The sequence below is a fragment of the Alosa pseudoharengus genome, unplaced genomic scaffold (genome assembly GCF_046254945.1).
Source record: "Alosa pseudoharengus isolate Yale_2024_CS ecotype anadromous, Long Island Sound unplaced genomic scaffold, YU_APseudo_1.1 YU_APseudo_1.1_scf_21, whole genome shotgun sequence".
Classification (NCBI taxonomy): Eukaryota; Metazoa; Chordata; class Actinopteri; order Clupeiformes; family Clupeidae; genus Alosa; species Alosa pseudoharengus.
Genome location: NW_027468674.1, coordinates 31,296,452 through 31,321,143, shown reverse-complemented (window position 1 = coordinate 31,321,143; position 24,692 = coordinate 31,296,452). Strand labels below are relative to the sequence as shown.

Sequence of the window (24,692 nt, the reverse complement as noted above, 5' to 3'; positions counted from 1 at the left end):
ACTTGGGGAGACACAAAAATATAGTACTGTAAAAAAGACAAGTTTTACTGTACATAAAGTCGACTTTTTGTAGAACATTCCTTTCAAAGTATCTGCATTGATTCTGAACATTTCAACCGTATTGGATTTCAATCCATACCTACATAGAGAGCAGTATGTCTACTCATAGGCCTTATACTAAGGCAATGATTGGATGGTGTTCAGTAAAGTAATGAGTGTTTACACATGTGAAGAGAGAGAGTGAAGCACTGGTTATTTAGTGTGGCATTTTGATGGGTTGTGTTTGAAAAATGAAATCAAGTTGCTTCCTGTTCGATTTTTGTGTGTTAAGTAGAACATTGTGTGTGGTGTTTTGCAAAATGTGTTTTAGTCAATTGAAAACTGAGTCAAACACTGAGAATTAGTGTATGGTTTGGGGTGTGGGGTTATGATGTTTGGAAGACATGTTTAGAAAATTGTGTGACAAGCAAAGATTTTGTGTGTAAGCATTTGAAAAAAACTGTAAGCACATTTTTTGTAGCTATGGCTTTTTTTTGCAAAACTCTACACACAAATAGCTATTTCTTTCTCTTCTTACCCTTCCTTTTCCCCCTCCTCGTCCTCCTCTTGCTCCTCCTTGTCCTCTTCCTTTAACTTCACCTCCTTGACCTTGTCATCCTCTCCTACCCATTGTACATTACCTGTGGCTTATTTACAGTGCTTAGGCTGATTGCAAAGTGAACTAATTATCTAAAACAGTTTTCACATGAGAAAGTGTGCCAGAGAGTTGGCAAAATAGTGAAAATAATAGCCATACATGTGTATAGATTTGCTAGGAGTGTGTTGATCATTTGGAAATTGAGTGTAAAGCATGAGTTGTGTTTACAGTTTCGCAAAAAGAGTGCTGTGCAGTGAATTGTGCCTACAGTTGTGCAAAGTGTGTGTTACAAAATTGCAAACTGAGTGCAAAGCAGTGTTTGTGCTTTTAGTTTTGCGAACTCAGTGAGTGGTTTTGCTATAAGAATCAATAGTTTTAGAAATTGTGCTATAACACGTCCCACCTTCCTACTGACTTTGACATATCATAAGGCCATATATTTTCTGAAAGCCCAATATCACATTATAAGCTATTGTTTCTTTGAGTCTGGGTAACTAATGGGACAAAACATGCTGTTATAGGCTACTACCCTTTTTCTGAAATAACAAGGAATACAACCGCATTTCTGTGTCCAAAATATTGCATTTCTGCAGTGTGCGATGCAGTAGTACGTAGTGCAATGCAGCTTTTAATGTCCAAAGTACAGTATTTTCCTGAATATGAACTACAGATATTCCTACAAAACTACAGTGTGGAGACCTGAAGTTGTGGAGTTATATTTTATAGTATTGTAGTATTTGAATATTTACCCAGAACAGTTTTACCCTTGTCTCACCAATATACATATCTGTGAAATGCAGTAGTGATAAAAGTAAAGGTGTCCTGATATTTTATTTAGGGATGGTCTTGCAATGTTCTCTAAACATATCTTAAATTTCTCCCATCTACTTATGTTTTCACAGATCGATCCTTGCTCCTGATATCCTGATGTATGGGTTGCATTATATATATATGGATTTTTTCATTATATGACTCCAACAGAACACCTACACAAAGGAGCTCAGCCAGCATGTAAACAAGGCCTTGTTTGTCCACTTCCTGAAGGGGCTGAAGCATACTGGCCTGGACACCTCAGTCCTTGCTTCCATTTACAGCTGTGTTGTGGAGCCTATGGTCTACTGCAGCGGGTGGCTATATCGGTACAGAGGACAATTGGCAGCATAACTAATTATCAATGACCGTTACATTAGTAGGAATATATGAGGCTTTCTACAGGTATTTTGCTAAACATAGAGGTTGCTATGGTAGTGGTTGCTAGGTTATTGCTAGGGTAATTGAGAAGGTTGCTATGGTGTTGTTACATGATATATGGTGGTTGCTATGCAGGTTTCTAGGGTAATCATGTTGGTTGCTATGGTGGTTTCTAGGTTGGCATTGTAGTGGTGGTTGCTAGGTTGTTGATAGGGTAATTGAGAAGGTTGCTAGGGTAGATATGGTGGTTGCTGTGGTAAATTAAGTGGATGCTATGCTGGTTGCTAGGGTAATTGAGATGGTTGCTAGGGTAGTCATGTTGGTTGACTATCAAAGTGGTTGCTAGGTTGTTGATAGGGTAACCGAGAAGGTTGTTAGGGTGTGGCTAGGGTAGATATGGTGGTTGCTATGCTAAATAAAGTGGTTACTATGCTGGTTGCTAGGGTAATTGATATGGTTGCTAAGGTAGTCATGTTGGTTGACAATATCAAAGTGGTTGCTAGATTATTGCTAGGGTAATTGAGATGGTTTCTAGGGTCGATATGGTGGTTGCTATTATAAACATAGTGGTTGCTATTGTAGTGGTGGCTAGGTTGTTACTACGGTAACTGAGAAGTTTGCTATGGTGTTGCTAGGGTAGATATAGTGGTGGTTATGCTAAAGAAAGCAGTTGCTATGCTGGTTGCAAGGTTAATCATGTTGGTTGCAATGGTGGTTGCTAGGCTGACATTATGGTGATAGTTGTGAGGTTGTTGGTAGGGTAATTAAGATGGTTGCTAGGTTGTTGCTATGGTACTTATGTTGGTTGCTGCTAAACATAGCGGTTGCTATGGTGGTGGTTGCTAGGTTGTTGCTAGGGTAACTTAGAAGTTTGCTATGGTGATTGGGTAGATATGACAGGGATTATGCTAAATTAAGCAGTTGCTATACTGGTTGCTAGGGTAATGATGTTGGTTGATAATATACAATGGTTGCTAGGTTGTTGCTAGGATAATTGAGATGGTTACTAGGGTCGATATGGTGGTAGCTTTGCTAAACATATCGGTTGCTATAGTAGTGGTTGCTAGGTTGTTACTAGGGTAACTGAGAAGGTTGCCATGGTGTTGCTAGGGTAGATATGGTGGAGGTTATGCAAAGCAGTTGTTATAATGGTTGCTATATATTTTCTGAAAGACCATCGCCTCTTGTAGGTCAAATAATATGAATTAAGACATGTCCCACCTTCCTACTTACTTTGGTATATCATAAAGTGTACATAGGCCCATATTGTAGATCGAGAAACCAATATAACTATAGCCTGTAGATGTCAATTAATATCAATTAAGACATGTCCCACATTCCGACTTACTTTGGTGCATCATATATGCTTAAGCAATACTGCCATTTTTGCTCTTATACTATAAAAATCCATAATCACATTAAAAACGCTTACTAATTACAATTGTTTTTGAGAGTGAATTTCTGTAAATCTTGCTTGAAATTGTACCCGTATGTTAATTGACTATCATACTATTTTATTGTCATCCTTCTTTGGGACTTGAGTACTTCATTATCCCCTTCATGTATCAATGTACAATGTACATTAAAGCATCTTTGATTGGAAAGGAGTCTCACTGATTTTTTTCCATGTTAATAATTACTTGAAAATATACAATTGTCTTTCACCTGTACTGGTTCTATATGTTCTGACCACTGACTGACTGCACTTTTATTATAATCAGCAAGGACAAGACTTAAATTAACCTCAGATAAGTCTGTTTTCATCCCATGCATTATATGTGCTAATGTTGTGAAGTAATTGGTGTGACCCTACAAAGGCCTGTCTGACATATGACCTATTAACCTACGCTTATATGGGATTGGAGTGAAATGACCTCACACATTCAGAAACCTCAAAGTGAAATGACCTCACACATCCAGGAAGCTACAGCAACACACACTCAGCTACAGGTCTCAAATACGGCAAACCAATTGATTTCTATCCCCTTTATCAATTTGTGCCACATATTATTAGTTGAAATTTACTGGTGTAAGCTTATCTGACATTTGCAATTCATGGACATACATATTGGGTTTGCATTTTTAACTAGAATATATTATAGACTGATTCAATTTGACATGTAACATCCTTGGATGACACAAAATATATGTGTGAAATGGAATCAACCCCCACACATTCACAGACTCTGTAGCACCTTTTTTTTAATATATTTGGCTCCGCCTCCTGGCAACACACAAGCAGCTAGAGGTCTCAAATTTCACAAACTATTTTGTTTTTACCCCCTTATCAATATATGTGCCACATGTTGGTATTAGTTGGTAATAACTGGTGTAACCCTATCAAGGCCTGTCTAAACTATGCAAATCAAGGACATCTGAACCTAGGGTTAGCATTTGTATCTTGCATACCTCCTAGACTGATTACATTTTGCAATTGACATCCGTATATGACACAAAATTTAAGTGTGTAGTAAAATCGCATCTCACATATTCACAGACTCTATAGCGCCCCCTAGAAATCCAATATTTCCTATATTTGGCTCCGCCTCCTGGCAACACACAAGCCATTAGATGTCCCAAATTTGACAAACTAGTTTGTTATCATCCCATGTATCAAAATATGTGCCACATGTTGGTACTATCTTGAATTAACTGGTGTAATCCTATCAAGGCCTGTCTGACCTATGCAAATTATGGCCATCTAAACCTAGGGTTAGCATTTCTAACTTGCATACCTCATAAACAGACTAAATTTGGCATGTGACATCTATCTATGACATAAAATATACGAGATAAGTAAAATCACACCTCACACATTCACAGACTCTATAGCGCCCCCTAGAAATCTACATTTTCCAATCTTTGGCTCCGCCTCCTGACAACATACAAGCAGTTGGAGGTCTCAAATTTGAGAAACAAGTTTGTTATCATTCCCTGTATCAAAATATGTGTCACATGTTGACATTTCATAAAATAATGGGTGTGACACTTACCTAGGCCTGTCTGGCCATATGGGTGTCTCAAATGTAGTTTCTGGGTATGTCCGGTGCATCAAACTTGCCATGGCAGGTACGATCAGTGAAATTTGGTTTATTTCAGCACAGCGCACCTCTGTGTATCATAATCAATCAAAATATGGATGTTTTAATGGTTTGTGTTTGATTTAAGAACTTTTGTTGGTCATATCTGTCAAAAATATGCTCTCTGAACAGCCATTTCTGAAGATTTCTTGTGCATCAAACTTACCATGGCAGGTAAGGTCAATGAAATTGGGTTTATTTCAGCACAGCACACCTCTGTGTATCATAATCAATCAAAATATGGATATTTTAAGGGTTTGTGTATGATTTAAGAACTTTTGTTGGTCAACATCTGTCAAAAATATGCTCTCTGAACAGCCATTTCTGAAGATTTCTTGTGCATCAAACTTGCCATGGCAGGTAAGGTCAGTAAAATTGGGTTTATTTCAGCACAGCACACCTCTGTGTATCACAATCAATCAAAATATGGATGTTTTAACAGTTTGTGTATGATTTAAGAACTTTTGTTGGTCAACATCTGTCAAAAATATGCTCTCTGAACCGCCATTTCTGAAGATCTCTTGTGCATCAAACTTGCCATGGCAGGTAAGGTCAGTAAACTTTGGTTTATTTCAGCACAGCACACCTCTGTGTATCACAATCAATAAAAATATGGATGTTTTAACAGTTTGTGCATGGTTTAAGAACTTTTGTTTAACAACATATATCAAAAATATGCTCTCTAAACAGCAGTTTCTAAAGATGAATCAGTGAAATTCAGTTTATTTCAGCACAACACGCATCTGTGTATCAAGATCAATCAAAATATGTGTGTTTGTGATTGCTTTAAACAGGTTGTCCAATACACATAAAACATACAGCAAAGGTATGCAAATACAAAGCATCAATACAGGCATTAAATAATAATTAGATTAGATTCAACTTTATTGTCATTGTGCAGAGTATAGTACAAACAGGGTTCCCACTCTAAGTCAAATGTAAAATTCTATGACTTTTCCCTGACAAAAAAACTGAATTTCCATGACTTACTATATAATAACCGAGTAGTACAATATACCAAATGATTTCAGAGCACCCATATAGCAGTCAAGAGAATCTTTTACTTTTTTAGAGCGGGAGATGAATAAATAAGCATTGAATAAACAGTTGGGATACTCAAGCAAGCTGTAAAGCTAATAACCAGATATACTGTACACTAATTCTGTGTGGAAATATGTTTGTATTAATGTATTTTGGCTAGTAGATTTTAAACTACTACAACAAAATTCCCTGATATTCTATGACTTTGCCCCTAAAATGATAAAATTCCCTGACTTCCCATGTCTGGAATAGACTTGGAATAGAACTCTAAAATTCCATGATATTCCAGAAATTCCATGACCCGTAGGAACCCTGTACAAAGCAAAAGTGCAATGTGATATACAAAGTAGACAGATGGTGATTAGCCAGGACAGGAAATGTAGTGCAGTGTAGACAATAATATGCAGTTGGTTTACAGAAGGTGGTTTAGAGTAATATAAATTAGATATAAATGTGTGCAGTGTATTAGCAGTTACCTTATAAGAGCAGAATAAATATGGTTATGTAATATGAACAATGTGTGAACAACATGTACGGATATGTGCAATGTAGTAACATTAACAATATTTTAGTAGTAAGAATAATATAGATATGCAGTGTATTAAGAACATATGAGAAAAACAGAATAAATATGTATATTCAGTATGAACAGTAACATTATAAAAGTAGTAAGAATAAGTGTATGTGCAGGATGGATATAAAGAGCAGTAGAATATGCCTATGTATAACTGTAATTACAGTATGTGCATTTGTAAATAAATAAAAACACTATGGGTGGGATAGGGTATTGGGGGCTTAGTTTACTGGGGGCTTAGTTGATTGGTTGTCACCGAGATGCAGAGCTAGAGTCCAGTAGGGTGACAGCCGCAGGAAAGGAACTTCCTCTGAACCTGCTGGTTCGGGTGCAGAGAGACCTGTAATAATAATAAGACAATAATTTTCAAGACCATATAGAAAATGCTGTTGCAGTAGTCCAGTCTCAAGGTGATGAGGGCATGGATGAGAATGATGCATTGTTGAGCCGTCTGGTCACAGTAACACAAGACCCATCCTGTCAGGGCCTGGCTAAGCCAAAAGTCCTGTCACCGGAATGATGTAGAGGACTCTGAGACAGTCATGTGCCGCCTTTGACCAGTGGTCACAATACAGAGAACCCCTGGCCAGTCAATGAGCAGTGCTTGACAAACATCATGTGTAGAAGACCCTTTTTGCAAAACGATGTAGACACCCATCTATTCTCAGGAGCAGTCCTTCTATAGCTGGCGGGAACAGCTGGAAAAAAATTCCCGGGCTTTGCCTGGCTCCTTCCTGGCCTGTGCCTTGCTCTTTCCTGGCATGTCTGGTCTCACTGTGTCTTTCTGCTTTGGTGATGAGCCTGACAACAGCTGACAACCTGGAAATTAGAAATAAAAGTGTACATAGAAAGACATGTTAATGATGACTGATGACTAAAGTTCACCTATACAACCCAGGCCTATGCCTTTAAAATAGTGTGCCAAAGTATTTCAGGAGGTGGAAGACGGCCTAATTAATGTTAATGGTTTGGTTTAGGTGGTTGAATCAGCTGTCCCTTAATAGTGTAGGCCAAAATGTATGAGCTGAACCATTTGTTTCTCGCTCTACAATATGGGCCTATGATATGCCAGAGTAAGTAGGAAAGTGGGACGTGTCTTAATGTATATTAATTGGCATCTAGAGGCTATAGGCTTTTAGAAAATATATGGTTTAGGTGGTCAATTCAGCTGTCCCTTAATAGTATAGGCCAACATGTACCAGTTGTACCGTCGGTTTCTCGATCTACAATATGGGCCTATGTACGCCTTATGATATGTCAAAGTCAGCAGGAAGGTGGGACATCTCTTAATGTATATTAATTGACATCTAGAGGCTATAGGCTTTCAGAAAATATATGGTTTAGGTGGTCAATTCAGCTGTCCCTTAATAGTATAGGCCAAAATGTATCAGTTGTACAGTCGGTTTCTCGATCTACAATGTGGGCCTATGTACGCCATATGATATGTCAAAGTCAGCAGGAAGGTGGGACGTGTCTTAATGTATATTAATTGGCATCTAGAGGCTATAGGCTTTTAGAAAATATATGGTTTAGGTGGTCAAATCAGCTGTCCCTTAATAGTATAGGCCAACATGTACCAGTTGTACCGTCGGTTTCTCGATCTACAATATGGGCCTATGTACGCCTTATGATATGTCAAAGTCAGCAGGAAGGTGGGACATCTCTTAATGTATATTAATTGACATCTAGAGGCTATAGGCTTTCAGAAAATATATGGTTTAGGTGGTCAAATCAGCTGTCCCTTAATAGTATAGGCCAAAATGTATCAGTTGTACAGTCGGTTTCTCGATCTACAATATGGGCCTATGTACGCCTTATGATATGTCAAAGTCAGTAGGAAGGTGGGACATCTCTTAATGTATATCAATTGACATCTAGAGGCTATAGGCTTTCAGAAAATATATGGTTTAGGTGGTCAAATCAGCTGTCCCTTAATAGTATAGGCCAACATGTACCAGTTGTACAGTCGGTTTCTCGATCTACAATGTGGGCCTATGTACGCCATATGATATGTCAAAGTCAGCAGGAAGGTGGGACGTGTCTTAATGTATATTAATTGGCATCTAGAGGCTATAGGCTTTTAGAAAATATACGGTTTAGGTGGTCAATTCAGCTGTCCCTTAATAGTATAGGCCAACATGTACCAGTTGTACCGTCGGTTTCTCGATCTACAATATGGGCCTATGTACGCCTTATGATATGTCAAAGTCAGCAGGAAGGTGGGACATCTCTTAATGTATATTAGTTGACATCTAGAGGCTATAGGCTTTCAGAAAATATATGGTTTAGGTGGTCAAATCAGCTGTCCCTTAATAGTATAGGCCAAAATGTATCAGTTGTACAGTCGGTTTCTCGATCTACAATGTGGGCCTATGTACGCCATATGATATGTCAAAGTCAGCAGGAAGGTGGGACGTGTCTTAATGTATATTAATTGGCATCTAGAGGCTATAGGCTTTTAGAAAATATATGGTTTAGGTGGTCAATTCAGCTGTCCCTTAATAGTATAGGCCAACATGTACCAGTTGTACCGTCGGTTTCTCGATCTACAATATGGGCCTATGTACGCCTTATGATATGTCAAAGTCAGCAGGAAGGTGGGACATCTCTTAATGTATATTAATTGACATCTAGAGGCTATAGGCTTTCAGAAAATATATGGTTTAGGTGGTCAAATCAGCTGTCCCTTAATAGTATAGGCCAAAATGTATCAGTTGTACAGTCGGTTTCTCGATCTACAATGTGGGCCTATGTACGCCATATGATATGTCAAAGTCAGCAGGAAGGTGGGACGTGTCTTAATGTATATTAATTGGCATCTAGAGGCTATAGGCTTTTAGAAAATATATGGTTTAGGTGGTCAATTCAGCTGTCCCTTAATAGTATAGGCCAACATGTATCAGTTGTACAGTCGGTTTCTCGATCTACAATGTGGGCCTATGTACGCCATATGATATGTCAAAGTCAGCAGGAAGGTGGGACGTGTCTTAATGTATATTAATTGGCATCTAGAGGCTATAGGCTTTTAGAAAATATATGGTTTAGGTGGTCAATTCAGCTGTCCCTTAATAGTATAGGCCAACATGTACCAGTTGTACCGTCGGTTTCTCGATCTACAATATGGGCCTATGTACGCATTATGATATGTCAAAGTCAGCAGGAAGGTGGGACATCTCTTAATGTATATTAGTTGACATCTAGAGGCTATAGGCTTTCAGAAAATATATGGTTTAGGTGGTCAAATCAGCTGTCCCTTAATAGTATAGGCCAAAATGTATCAGTTGTACAGTCGGTTTCTCGATCTACAATGTGGGCCTATGTACGCCATATGATATGTCAAAGTCAGCAGGAAGGTGGGACGTGTCTTAATGTATATTAATTGGCATCTAGAGGCTATAGGCTTTTAGAAAATATATGGTTTAGGTGGTCAATTCAGCTGTCCCTTAATAGTATAGGCCAACATGTACCAGTTGTACCGTCGGTTTCTCGATCTACAATATGGGCCTATGTACGCCTTATGATATGTCAAAGTCAGCAGGAAGGTGGGACATCTCTTAATGTATATTAATTGACATCTAGAGGCTATAGGCTTTCAGAAAATATATGGTTTAGGTGGTCAAATCAGCTGTCCCTTAATAGTATAGGCCAAAATGTATCAGTTGTACAGTCGGTTTCTCGATCTACAATGTGGGCCTATGTACGCCATATGATATGTCAAAGTCAGCAGGAAGGTGGGACGTGTCTTAATGTATATTAATTGGCATCTAGAGGCTATAGGCTTTTAGAAAATATATGGTTTAGGTGGTCAATTCAGCTGTCCCTTAATAGTATAGGCCAACATGTACCAGTTGTACCGTCGGTTTCTCGATCTACAATATGGGCCTATGTACGCATTATGATATGTCAAAGTCAGCAGGAAGGTGGGACATCTCTTAATGTATATTAATTGACATCTAGAGGCTATAGGCTGTCAGAAAATATATGGTTTAGGTGGTCAAATCAGCTGTCCCTTTATAGTATAGGCCAACATGTACCAGTTGTACAGTCGGTTTCTCAATCTACAATATGGGCCTATGTACGCCATATGATATGTCAAAGTCAGCAGGAAGGTGGGACATCTCATAACATATATTAATTGACATCTAGAGGCTATAGGCTGTCAGAAAATATATGGTTTAGGTGGTCAAATCAGCTGTCCCTTTATAGTATAGGCCAACATGTACCAGTTGTACAGTCGGTTTCTCAATCTACAATATGGGCCTATGTACGCCATATGATATGTCAAAGTCAGCAGGAAGGTGGGACATCTCATAACATATATTAATTGACATCTAGAGGCTATAGGCTTTCAGAAAATATATGGTTTAGGTGGTCAAATCAGCTGTTCCTTTATAGTATAGGCCAACATGTACCAGTTGTACAGTCGGTTTCTCAATCTACAATGTGGGCCTATGTACGCCATATGATATGTCAAAGTCAGCAGGAAGGTGGGACATGTCTTAATGTATATTAATTGGCATCTAGAGGCTATAGGCTTTTAGAAAATATATGGTTTAGGTGGTCAATTCAGCTGTCCCTTAATAGTATAGGCCAACATGTATGAGTTGTACAATCTACAATTTACAATACTAGTGCAGTGCCCGTTAAAACATGCCATTCCTGAAGAAAACCCGTAGCTCAATTACATGCCCACAGGCATGCCTGCTTTAAAAATAGGATGATAGGGAAACATCATTCCAGCTAAGCATTCAATAATGAATACTGAATATTATAATGTATTAGCCTATAATTAATGTGGCCTCTAATACATGTGTAGCCTAATAAATGTAGGCATGGCTGCATGTGACATTTCTACAAATCAGAATGACATAAGCCTAACAACTGTTTTGAGTTAAGTGTGTATAACTTACTGAATAACTTCCTAATGATATTCGAAGCGTCAGTTTATTGAACATACTTTCATTTTGAGTGGTCACTACATAGCCTACCCGTTTTTGATGGCGTGATAAGTGACGTCGCTCAGTCTGCAACTTGTTGAATAATGTTAACTATGTGGCATTAGCCTATCGCTCGTTTCAATTTGGGACCTTGCAGTCGGAATTGTCGTTTGTTTAGTCAAAGTCTCAAGTCCAAAGTAGCCTGGGCTATTTTAAGCGTCAGTTTATTGCACATATTTTTATTTTGAGTGGTCACTACATCTCCGTGTTTGTTGGCGTGTTGTTGCAAAATCCGCGTAATAATTTTATGCAAGCAAACTGCATACAGGGAGTCTTTATTGGTGAGGTCAGGCATGATAATAATCTGTCATCTTAAACCACAAGCGGTTTCCGAGTAGCCTTATCAGTTTTTTAAATTGCGACTCACTATCATCAAAGTGAGACCTAGCTGCTGTCAGTACACGATCCATGGGGTGGAGCTCCCCTAAAACTGGCCCCCTTGGAAACATTGCAGTGCAGCGATAAACGTTTTGAAATATGCATTCAAAAATCTTCAAAATCTTTGTGCCATGCGCGAGCCACATATGAAATCTTAGGTCAGTCTGACAAACGGCAAGCGAGATATGCGTGCCACAGACACACACACAGACGCTTCTTGCTTTATAGATAGACTAGTGCAGTGCCCATTCAAACATGCTATTCCTGTAGCCCAATTACATGCCTGCAGGTAGGCTTGTTTTAAAAATAGGATGATAGGGAAATAATTCCAGGTAAGCATTCAATAATGAATAGGCCTACAGATAATATAATAATATAATAAATGTGAAGTGAGCAGAATTTAAGCATGGCTGCATGTGACATTTTTTACAAATCAAAATGACATAATCCTAACAGCTGTTTTGAGTCAAGTCTATATGCTTAGCCTATTGAATAACTTGATGATAGAGAAAACAAACCATTTTGTGGAATGATGCATCATATGGAATTTGCAATGGTGTGACTCAAAAACAGTCTCTGGTGGCCTATAAGTGACATCACACTCTTTCTGCCACTCGTTGCTTGTCGCTGGTAATGCTTTGCATGTGTGGCATTCTGAGATGTTCTTTAATTCGGGACCATTATCGCTCGTTTCAATTTAGGACCTTGCAGTTGGAATTGTCGTTTGCTTATTCAAAGTCTAAAGACAGTCCAAAGTAGCCTGGGCTATTCATATAGGCCTAAGTGACATCACACTCTGCCTGCCACTCGTTGCTTGTTGCTGGTTATGCTTTGCATGTGTGGCATTCTGAGACGTTCTTTAATTCGGGACCATTATCGCTCGTTTCAATTTTCAGTTGGAATAGTTGTTTGCTTATTCTAAAGTCTAAAGACAGTCCAAAGTAGCCTGGGCTATTCAAAGTGTCCGCTTATTGCACATTATTTTTTACGTCATTTTGAAGAGCCACTGCATAGCCTACCTGTGTGTGTTGGCGTGTTGTTGCAAAATCTGTGGAGTTATCTTGCACTCGCTTAAGTTTTTACCCGTGTAACCTACACTGATCCAGTTCTGCCAAAGCCCTGCTTCTATCCTCACTGGTAGCTTACAGTACAGTGCTGTGTGGGAGGGGGAGTGGCTAGCAGCAAAAGCCAATGTGCGTCTTTTACCAATATATTTAACGATATCTTTTGCATTTCTTATTCAAACAACGAAAAATGTGGCACTGCACTTACTCATGCCCGTAGCAAGACACCTGCCAAGTTTGAAATCAGTCTGACAAACGGTCAGTGAGATATGCGTGCCACAGACACAGACACTTCTTGCTTTATAGATAGATGGGCCTATATTTAGCACAGCAACAACCATATCTACCATCGCAGTAAAAGTAATGTAAAAGTGACGTAAAATACCTGCCAATTGTCCTCTGTATCCACCGCTGCAGTAGATCATGATGTGAGGATGTGCTCCATAACACAAAGCAAGGACTGAGGTGTCAAGGCCAGCATGCTTCAGCCTCTTCAGGAAGTAAACAAATGAGTGCCAAACAAGGACAAACAAGGCCTTGTTTACATGCTGGCTGTCTTGTAGTTTGACACCACTCTCCTTTCTGTGAGTGTTCTGTTGGAGTCATATAATGAAATGCAACCCATACATCCGGATATCAGAAGCAAGGATCTGTGAAAACATAAGTAGAGGGGAGAACATAGACATAAAGATATGTCGAGAAAACATTGCAGGACCATCTCTAAACAACACATCAGGACACCTTTCTTTCCTATTTCATTTTATCACTACTGCAATTCATAGACATATATTGTATATAGGTGAGACAAGGGTAAAACTGATGTGGGTATTTATTCAAATACTAGAATAGCAGGCTACTAAAATATAATTACACTTCAAGTGTCAAAACTGTAGTTTTGGAGGAGTATTTGTAGTTCTTATGCAGGAAAATACTGTATAGGCTACTTTGGACATTAAAAGCTGCATTGCACTACGTAGAACACTGCAGAAATGCACTATTTTGGATATAGAAATGTTGTTGTACTGCTTTGTTTTTCAGAAAAACGGTAGTAGCCTATAACAGTATTTGTCACATGAATTACCCAGACCCAAAGAAACAAATAGCTTATTACGTGAAACAAACTGACCTGCTGACCTGAAGAAACAAACGATGTTGGCGTTTTTTTTTTTTTTTGTGTGCTGTAATTCCACGAAATGGATGATATCTATTTAAAACACAGTTACATCTTCTCTAGCTAAGTTATTATTAGCATAAATTAGCAACAATTCTTTAACTCACCGTCTTCAGGCTATGTTGTATCACGTTAACTACTTTGGCAAACTACATTGACCTATCAAATTAGACGACCGCTGCTTTCATCTGCATTTATATTATTGCCTGCTTTTAATGCTAATCAGATTTTTAAATGCCCAGGTTTACTGCACCTACCTTTCAGGAGGCTGAAGCTCTCCGATGTCTAAACGCAGGCGCACTGATAACAACGAAGTGAGTTCTACACTGCTATATTGCGCATGTGCATTGATCGCTCGTCTGCCAGATTTTAGTGGATATCGTCCGGATTTTTTGGTCATACCAGAGAATGTCTAATAAGGGGAGAACTGCCACTCTCGGAAAACTTCCGGTTTCTGAACTGGTTGCAGTTCCTGCTGTGGTTCCACATGAGGGCGCTCGTCCACGAGTGCAGAATGAATGGAGGTCTATGGAGCTGTACCCCTCAAAATCCACTTTTCTCTGGATATAATTTTTTTCCAAGTAATTTGAAAATTGTTTTCGAAAGGGGAGGCAAAGAAAATACACTTGGTTGAGTATTATATTTTTTAAAGTCACTTAATTGTTCTAAAAAGCCTTTCAAACGTGTCTATGACGTCATTCATTAGCACAATGCTAGCGTGTTATGGGCAACAACGACCCAACCTGTAAGAAATCAAAAGGACATAAGTACTCGTTCATTCAACTTTTGACCTATAACCCATGTTGAAGTTATACAAACTACAATCAAATCTGAGATTTGTCAACGACAATCAGGTGAAAGAGGCAAATTTAGCCGTCTAGCTCCATTGACTCCCATTCATTCTGCACTCATGGCGATCGCCCCCAGTGGAAATCTAGTGGAACTGCAACCAAAATTCGGTACAATGGGACTTAATACGGAGTGGCAAGGCTCTCCGTAGACGGGCTCTGGTCATACTTTTAGTACGATATCCTACGAACTGTTTCATGAGGATACGTTGCGGAAACACACATACTACACCAACAGGGGAGGTACAGCCCCCCACACGAAAAGGAACACACATGAGGGATAACTAAAAAGGGAAACAGGTTACGATAAAAACACCAACTTTACACTTCTAATTTAGGGGAATAACGACATAAACCCCCCGATTGTTCACCCTCGTGTCCCAGCATGCCTTTCGCTGGAGAACGCTAACACAGTCTTTATGCGCCGACGCTACATTATACTTACAGCTAGCTGCACACAACAAGTACAGCTGCACAAAAATTGCATGCCCATTGTGGAACAGGTCTCATTTTCTGTTGAAGTACTTCCATACAAATGGTATCACCAGACTCACTCACTTTGGACAAGAGTCTGAGTACTCTCAATGGACCTTTCCGGCCTGTCAATCGTGTGTATAGACTAAAAACCAATCAGATTGTCAGAAGTTTCCCACAAACAAATGGTGGCTCTGGTGTGTACATAGATATCAGTCGCACATGGGCAATAATTATAACTACAAATAAGTTAAAAAAGGATTAATGGAAACCTAAGTGGTCGTTTTGTTAGGTAATGTTATAACCCCAAAATGAGCTACTACAGAAGATGAAGTATTGTGGGCATAGTGAAGCAGCGTTAATGTCACCGCCTGACAATCGGTCAGCGTGGTGTAAGCCCATGTCTCTTTGAATAAAAGCCTCTGCAAAATACCAGTCAACCTAACTTATACAGTGGGGAGAATAAGTATTTGAACCCATGCTAAAGTTGACTAAAAAGAGGAATATAAAATCATCTGTTAAAAATTGATCTTAATGCCTTAATTTAAAAAAATGAGTAAAAATCCAACCTTTAAGGACACCAATTTTCTTAGTGAATGAAGAATATATCGTAAATAAATAAATGTTCTTCCTTAAATTACAGGGGCAATAAGTATTTGACCCCTATGTTAAATTCCCATATAGGCAGGCAGATTTTTTATTTTTAAAGGCCACTTACAGTATTTCATGGATCCAGGATACTATGCATCCTGATAAAGTTCCCTTGGCCTTTGGAATTAAAGTAGCCCCACATCATCACATACCCTTCACAATACCTAGAGATTGGCATGGTGTGTTTTTCAGTTAGCCTATTATCGGAATGTCACATATTACCAACCGTCACGTATGTCCAACCTCTTACGTGTATGTGTCACTTAATATTAATTTCTAATCAAACCAAGACGGTGGATTCCTAAAAAAACGCAAGCACCCACACTATAATTTTACCTAAATTAGCTATGTACCAAAAATTACATTTTACCGTGACTCAAAGAGCTGTAAACAGTGTTGTAAAGCTGCATGTACGAATCCACTTGGAGCTCCAGTGGAATTTTGAATTCTCTTGAACGCCAGGAATTCTCGGGCTAACCGTTGATGTGCTGTGAAAAAGGTTGGGAATAAGCACCCACCAGCCCAGCACTAAACTCCGAGTGTGGTAAACAAAATCAGATATTTCAGGCAGTAAAAGCCCCGGTAAGAACCAAACTAGATTTTGTTCAAATCTACACACCTATGGCTACTGAAAAATGTAAGGTTCATTTAGCAAATGTTATTTTGAAGTGTTAAAAGGTGACCCAGGCAGATGTGCTACACAGGGCATTGTCTCGTCAGTTCGCTGACACCACTCCCACCGTGTCACGCCGTCAGCAGTTCCAGGAACGTGCGCGGCAGGACAATGAGACACTGGGTGTTTTCATGGCTGACCTACAGCACCTGGCTCAGTGCAGCTATCCATCTTTTAATGTGGAAGTAAGAGATGCCCTCACCTTGGATGCATTTATTCGTGGTCTGACACCTCAGAGGCTTAGGCAACATCTGTGACTGCAGCAACCCACCACTCTCGAAGAGGCGCTTCAGCAGGCCCATGCCATTGAGGGGATTTTTGACGAACGGCCAGCAAGAACCGCAAACAGCTGGGGTAGCCATCCTAGAGCCTTTGCCATCTATCCAGGGGAAGATAGCCATCCTCCATCTGCTCGTAGGCCTACCTCTTTTGACCACAACGCTGGTGCTGTGGCAAGAGAGGCCACCTGCACCGGGACTGCACCACACTGGACTCAGCTGTTGGCTCTTTACAGCAGGGAAACGGGGAAGGGACCGGAGTAATGGGAGTGTCTCCCGGTCCTGTCTGCAGTGTAGAGTCTCCCGTCAGTGTTGTTTTGTCTGCTTGTGGCCTAGTCGAGTGCTGTAATGAATCTGCTGCTGTAGATGGTCATCCAGTTAAAGCTTTAATAGACACTGGTTCCACTGTCACTCTAGTCCACCCCAGCTTTTTGGTGAACCGTGCACTACAGCCCGCCAGTGTCCCTTTAACTACCGGCGAGCGTGTGCCTATGGTCGGCCAGTGTGAGGCGGAGATCCAGGTGGCTGGACACTACGTTTTCATACGCGCCTGGGTTGCTGAACTTCCTGAGCGCTGTATCCTTGGCATTGGCTTCCTTCATGCTGCAGCGGCTGTCATTGACCTAGGGGCAGCATGTCTCAGACTCCAGTCAAACACTGCACCCATCTGTTTCAGCCCCTCACCCCTTCGGCCACTGTTAAACTGTGTTGGCATACTCCATGCGGCTGAAAATCCTGACCCGCCAGCACCTGAGACCATACCCACTACCTTCCTGTGCCGTTTTCAGCAGCCTCTTCAGGGTCCGAGACTCTACCCCTTCTACGCCCATTTCCTGCTGTAGTGGAACCTGAGCCTCCAGCACTGGTCACTGATGCACCAACACAGAGACACACCATCCGTCAGTTTTGGGAGGACAACAGCGTAGGCCTTGATGAGTCACAAAAACAGATGCTATGGGCTGTGCTGGACCGTCATTGTGCTGTTTGTGCTGCAACCCCCGGTGATGTTGGTAGGACCCCCGTTGATTCAACGCAGCATTGACACTGGTGATGCAGCCCCTATCCGTCAACGTGTTGCTTGCCCCATTCTCGACACCTGGCTGCAGAACAGTGTCTGCAGGAAATATATATTTATATATATAATAATAATAATATATATATAAATATATATATATATATAAATAAAGGCTGCTGGAGTCATCGAGCCCTCTGACAGCCCCTGGGCTTCTTCTGTTGTATTGGTGGTTTTGTATCGACTTTAGGCAGCTCAACAAGGTGACCGTTAAGGTCTCGTATCCACTACCCCGAATTGACGAGTCCCTGGATCAGGTGGGTGGGTCGAAGTGGTTCTCGTCGTTGGACCTCCGGTCTGGTTACTGCCCCTCGCTGCTGATGCCAGACCAAAGACAGCGTTCACTACGGGGACAGGGTTGTGGCAGTTTAACACCATGCCATTTGGGCTTTGTAATGCTCCCGCAACATTCCAGCGACTGATTGAGCGTGTGCTGCAACAGGTTTACCTAAATGGCAGACTGTTGTCCCGAAGTTTAGCTGCAGATTGGTCCTCACAGCCATGCATGGGCAACCTGGAGTGGGTCACTTTGGGGTGAAAAAGACACAGAAGCGTGTGCGGCAACAGTTCTACTGGAGCATGCAGGAGGGATGTGGAGTCCTACTGCCGCCGGTGTGACGCATGCACTGCCCGTAAGGGACCCGTGGGCCGTTCCCATGCTCCACTTCAGCAGAGGAGGGTAGGCTACCCGATGAACTGTATAGCTGTGGATGTGATGGGGCCCTTACCATTGACACCCCGGGGAAACCGTTACATCATCGTGGCTGTAGATTATTTTACCAAGTGGCCAGAGGCGTACGCTGTGGCTAATCAAGACGTGTGTACTACAACTGAGGTGCTCCTTGGAGGCATGTTTGCTCGGTTCGGAGTGCCTGCAGAACTCCATACCGATCAGGGGCAGAACTTTGAGTCCCGCACCTTTGCAGATTTTTGTCAGCAGATGGGGATTCGGAAGACTCGGACCACTGCTCTCCACCCTCAAAGTGATGGCCTTGTTGAGAGGTACAACTGCACTCTTACCGAGCAGCTAGCCTTGTGTGTGCAGCAGGATCAGAGAGATTGGGACCTGCAGATTCCCCTGGTCCTCATGGCCAGTCGTACTGCAGTCCAAGAGTCCACAGGTTGCAGTCCAGCGCTATTGATGCTTGGTAGAGAGCTGCCGACCCCACCCTCACTCATGGACCTACCCCCTGATGCTCCAGATGCCCCTCCAAGGCTTGAGTATGCACACCAACTGCAGGACTGACTCCAGCTAGCTCATGACTTTTGCGCAATCAAGCCATTCAAGCTGGAATTCGGCAGAAGAGAGCATATGACCATCGTAGTAATGGCCCCAGCAGGTGAGGGCCATCCAGCGGCGGCGTGCCCCTCCTTGCCTGTGCCTGACGACCACAAGGAGGAGAGGGCTCGTAGGCGCTCAGCTCACCGGCTCGCGGACATGTCCAGCACCATCTTGTCCGAGTGGAAAGGGGACGGAGGCCACGCGCCCACTGAAGACCGGCAGCACCGGACGACATTCCTGTGTCGCCCCTTGGTGCTGTGCTTCTGGGTACATCACCGCAGCGGCTCCAGCAACATCAGCCTGCGTATAGCCTGAGGCCCAGTTGAGGACTTCGCCCGCCTCAATGCTTTCACGAGGCCATCTTTCCTCGAGGTTGAGGAACTTATTAGTGCTGAGGCTATTTGCCCCCGTGTTGGACTTTCCCCTGTGTTCCCCTGTGTCTTCTGTTTTCCTGGTGTGTGTGTGTGTGTGAGAGTGTTTGTGTCTCCCTCTCCCTCCTGTGTCATAGAATGTGTCAATGAGTTCTGATGTGTTTTGATTGGGGGGAGGTGTCCGGGAGGGAATATTTAGGGGTTCAGATAGGTTAGCGATTGATAAGGGGAGGGAATAGAATAGGGGGTTCTAAGACGTCTAGTAAGTTTAGTCAGAGTAGAAGTGGATTATGTGCGAGTGAGTTGTGTTGCGTTGTGTTGTTGGCCGATGAATGTAAATGACGAGTGATTGAGACTATGAATTATCAGTGATCAGTATGTTGTTTTGTAGTGGACACCTCCTGCTGCCCGTGCCCTAGCCTATACATCCTAAAGAAAATAAATTACCGGAGTTTTGGAACAATATTTCAGCCTCCCCATCTCCTAACTGATCGTCGGCATTACAATATTGTCATTTGTACACCATTTTGTCTGTAAATGTGTGAAAAAGATAGTTTAATGAAAAGTAAAGAAGTTTTTTTACTCTATGTGCAAGCTTTCGGTCAGATGACCTTCTTCAGGCAGAGTAAAACACATTAAGTGAAACAGTGCATGAGGTTACATATAATCATTGATTCATGACACCTGTGTCAGTTTCAGTGCATTCTAGGAATTGTAGTCTTTTACAGAGTCATGACATCCAATAAAGCATCATGGGAAATGCAGTCCATAGATAGACAGTGAAGCTTATCTTAAAACAGGAAACAAGAAACAAATCAATGCAATGCACACATCAGGCTTCAGGCGTCATAAAAACAAAGCATAAAAAACATTTCATTATTTCTAGGAATACACTCATATCGAAATCCTCTTAGGCCCAAAGGTTGTAATGTCTCCAAAGTATTGATCCAAAAAAGCTCTCGTTGGCAGAGCTTTCTGTCAACATCACCCCCTCTATGTAAAAATACTTGCTCTATACCTTGGAATCTAAGGGAGGAGATAGGATGTGAACAATCATTAAAATGGCAAGCGACTGGATAATTTTCATCTCTCCGTCTAATTGAACTTTTGTGTTCGCTTATTCTTTGTTCCTAGAATGCACTGAAACTGATACAGGTGTCATGAATCAATGATTATATGTAGCCTCATGCACTGTTTCACTTAAAGGAACACGCCACCCAAAATCAGTAGTAATATATGTTCTTACCTTAACTTTCACGAGTTGAGTCATACCTCTCCCGCATCCGTATGTGCACTGAAACGCTCTGGCACGCGGCGCGAATGTGTTAGCATGTTGCTATGCTAGCGGGCTCTGCCGTAGCCGTAGAGGGAGTAAGATGGCATTAATCAAACACATCCACGTTTTCCCTACTTAAATACAGTTGCACAAGTAGTAGATAAAAATGTGTAAGGTCACACAACATGAAACGTGACGATATTCCAAGCGAATAAACAGGAGAACTACAATGTCTGGCGCAATAGCACTTGGGAGTACTTCGACCTAGGTAGTAAAATTAATTAACACCTAATTGTAAATCCTATCCACCACAGAGTTTAGAATCCATGCTTGATCGCCCCCACAGCCTCCCCCTCCCCTCTGACTCTGAGCGAGAGAGAGGCACACAAACTAGAGATGTGCTGATGGGCTATTATTTCAACCATAACTTAAAAACGTAATCCATCCATCAGCAAAGTTTTTTGACCAATTTTCAAAACCGCACCCGCCCGCCATCCGCTGTGTTTTAATGTATATGGGATGCGGCGCTGCTGACGTGAGGCTAGAAAGCTCTTGCCTGTTCTTTCTAGAAAGACTGATCCAATGCAGCAAATATATTAAAAGGCTAAAGTCCTACATTGGCTATGTTGTAGCCTATCCCCAGAATATCAGGAGCAAACTCAGTCTCTGTCTCGCAAAACAGTCTCCAAATAAAACGCACATCGGCCTGTTGCCTAGCCTATTCTGTGTGCCAATATAGCCTATCGTCCAAAATGCTTGATTGCATTGCATTCTCCACATTTTTAGCTACATTTTCATGTACCACATCAGCATTTTTGTTCCGTGAATCTTTTGTAAATTGCTTTACAATAGCGTCGGGCCCTTGTCAGCAGCCTTCGGCTTGCCTCTTGCCTCACTCCTTCGTCTTCAACATTCCCTGTAGAATTCTCCATATGTTTGGCCTCAATGTGTCCAGTTACATAGTCTGTCTGTTCTTAGTCTTGGATTTTGTTAAATAAATTTCTAAATATCACCTGCTTGCTGCAGCTTCGGTCTGCACGTCCTTTTAAAACAGCATCTTTTTCTCTCTCGAGCATTTAATCTGCTGCCGGCTTCTCTCTCCACGTCGTCCAAAATGCTTGATTGCATTGCATTCTACAATTTTTAGCTAAATTTTCATGTACCACATCAGCATTTTTGTTCAGTGAATCTTTTGTAAATTGCTTTACAATTACCGTCGGGCCTATTGCCAGGCTTGCCTCAGCTTCGGTCATGTCCTTTTAGAATTTTATCATTGTAATAAAAAACGCAATTTGGCACATAATTTCAACGCACTGGCATGTCAGGGTGACACTATGACAAGCCTGTTCTGAAGACTCCCATTCATTTTGACTGCATGGGAAGAGAGCGCGTCTTTTTCAGACAGACAGCGCAATTCATTTTATAGCCTACCAGCAGGCCGATCGGACAAACTAGCGCCTCGATATTAAAGAAACGCTGACTCCATTCATTCCGAAAGTCCACCGCACAACAGTGCAACGTGCATGTTCACATTTTTAGTAACAACCGCCAAACTTGCTTGCTTGCCTTCTAAGTTTTCCGACTTTTTTTCTTACCTTCTTTTTTCCGCTGTGGATGTTATTGAGCTTGTAGAAGTCATACAAGTCATATCACTCTCTGTCTCTCTTTTAAATGCCTATTCCCTGAAGGCTACAATTACTATGTGTTTGATATCGAAACAAAATAACCCAGGCAGTCTCATCTAGGATATAGCACAGGTTGAAGTCAACGTCAAGTTGGTTTTATTTACGGAGGTGAATGTGTGTGTGTGTGTGTGTGTGTGTGTGTGTGTGTAAACATCTTATAGATGACTCAGAAATGACATCGGAAGACGAAGGAGTGAATAGTGGCCGAAGGTTGCTGACAAGGGCCCGACGCTATTGTAAAGCAATTTACAAAAGATTCACGTAACAAAAATGCTGATGTGGTACATGAAAATTTAGCTAAAAATGTGGAGAATGCAATGCAATTAAGCATTTTGGACGATAGGCTATATTGGCACACAGGCTAGGCAACAGGCCGATGTGCGTTGGATTATTTTGGAGACTGTTTTGCGAGACAGAGACTGAGTTTGCTGCTGATATTCTGGGGATAGGCTACAACATAGCCAATGTCGGACTTTAGCCTTTTAATATATTTGCTGCATTGGATCAGTCTTTCTAGAAAGAACAGGCAAGAGCTTTTTAGCCTCACGTCAGCAGCGCCACATCCCATATACATTAAAACACAGCGGATGGCGGGCAGGTGCGGTTTTGAAAATTGGTCAAAAAACTTTGCTGATGGATGGATTAAGTTTTGCTATGGTTGAAATAATAGCCCATCAGCGCATCTCTAGTGTGTGTGCCTCTCTCTCGCTCAGAGGGGAGGGGGAGGCTGAGGGGTCGATCAAGCATGGATTCTAAACTCTGTGGTGGATAGGATCTACAATTAGGTGTTAATTAATATTACTACCTAGGTCGAAGTTCTCCCAAGTGCTATTGCGCCAGACATTGTAGTTGTCCTGTTTATTCGCTTGGAATATCGTCATGTTTCATGTTGTGTGACCTTACACATTTTTATCAACTACTTGTGCAACTGTATTTAAGTAGGATGTGTTTGATTAATGCCATCTCACTCCCTCTACGGCTACGGCAGAGCCCGCTAGCATAGCAACATGCTAACACATTCGCGCCGCGTGCCAGAGCGTTTCAGTGCACATACGGACGCGGGAGAGGTATGACTCAACTCGTGAAAGTTAAGGTAAGAACATATATTACTACTGATTTTGGGTGGCGTGTTCCTTTATTGTGTTTTACTCTGCCTGAAGAAGGTCATCTGACCGAAAGCTTGCACATAGTAAAAAAACTTGTTTGCAAAGACTTGAGTGTGCGGATTTTTATTTACTTTTCATTTAATTACTTGTTAATCCAGCACCTCAACAGATGAGCGGTGATTTTTTTGACTTTTTTTGAAAAAGATAGTTTAAAATTGTAGCGCTCTTTTTTTTACATGTTGTAGCGCTAAATGTGCTAAAGGTGTGCTGGATAAAACAGTATGCCAAATTTGACAAACGGTACCCTATAGTTAGTAGCGTGGCAGGGTATTGGGGTAGGCAGGCCTACTTTACGTCAGTTAAGAGCTCCTCTGTACAATCGGCTCAAGCACTACAGCCAGTTTTACTCGCTGGATACTGATGCCACAATGACTGATGTGGCATGTTCATTAAGTTGCACTTTATTTAGTTAGTTGGACAAGCATGTGAGATATAAGGTGAGCAAAAGGCTTAATGTAGCTTAATGTTCCTTTATTCCATTTCTCCCCTCTGAATTATGCAGTCAGTGTTGTGTTGTCTTACTGCTTCTTGGAAGTTCTCACTGTTGGAAGTGATGGCTTCAATCATGTGGGATTATAGGAAGCAATCTGAAAGGAGGGTGTTGTAAAATAAGTGAGGCATGATCTGACTACAACCAAAATCCTTTTAGGCAAGTCCCTCCACTCGGCGGCCATATTGCAACGCTTTTTAGGCACTCATCGGGCATCCTATCCGGCAGAAATGCGCGTGCGCAAGGCTTCACGACACCAACCTTGCTCCAGCTGCAAGTTCACAACACATGAT

The 24,692-nt window shown here is 41.4% G+C and overlaps 1 long non-coding RNA gene across 1 annotated transcript; it reads right to left on the bottom strand.

The window, feature by feature from the left end:
• Nucleotides 1-5,775: 5,775 nt before the first annotated feature.
• LOC143138598 (uncharacterized) lies at nucleotides 5,776-14,644 on the bottom strand. The gene is made up of 3 exons (XR_012990259.1): nucleotides 14,391-14,644; nucleotides 13,348-13,612; nucleotides 5,776-7,342 (listed from the first exon to the last, which is right to left on the bottom strand). It is a non-coding gene; the product is annotated as an uncharacterized LOC143138598 (long non-coding RNA).
• Nucleotides 14,645-24,692: the final 10,048 nt, after the last annotated feature.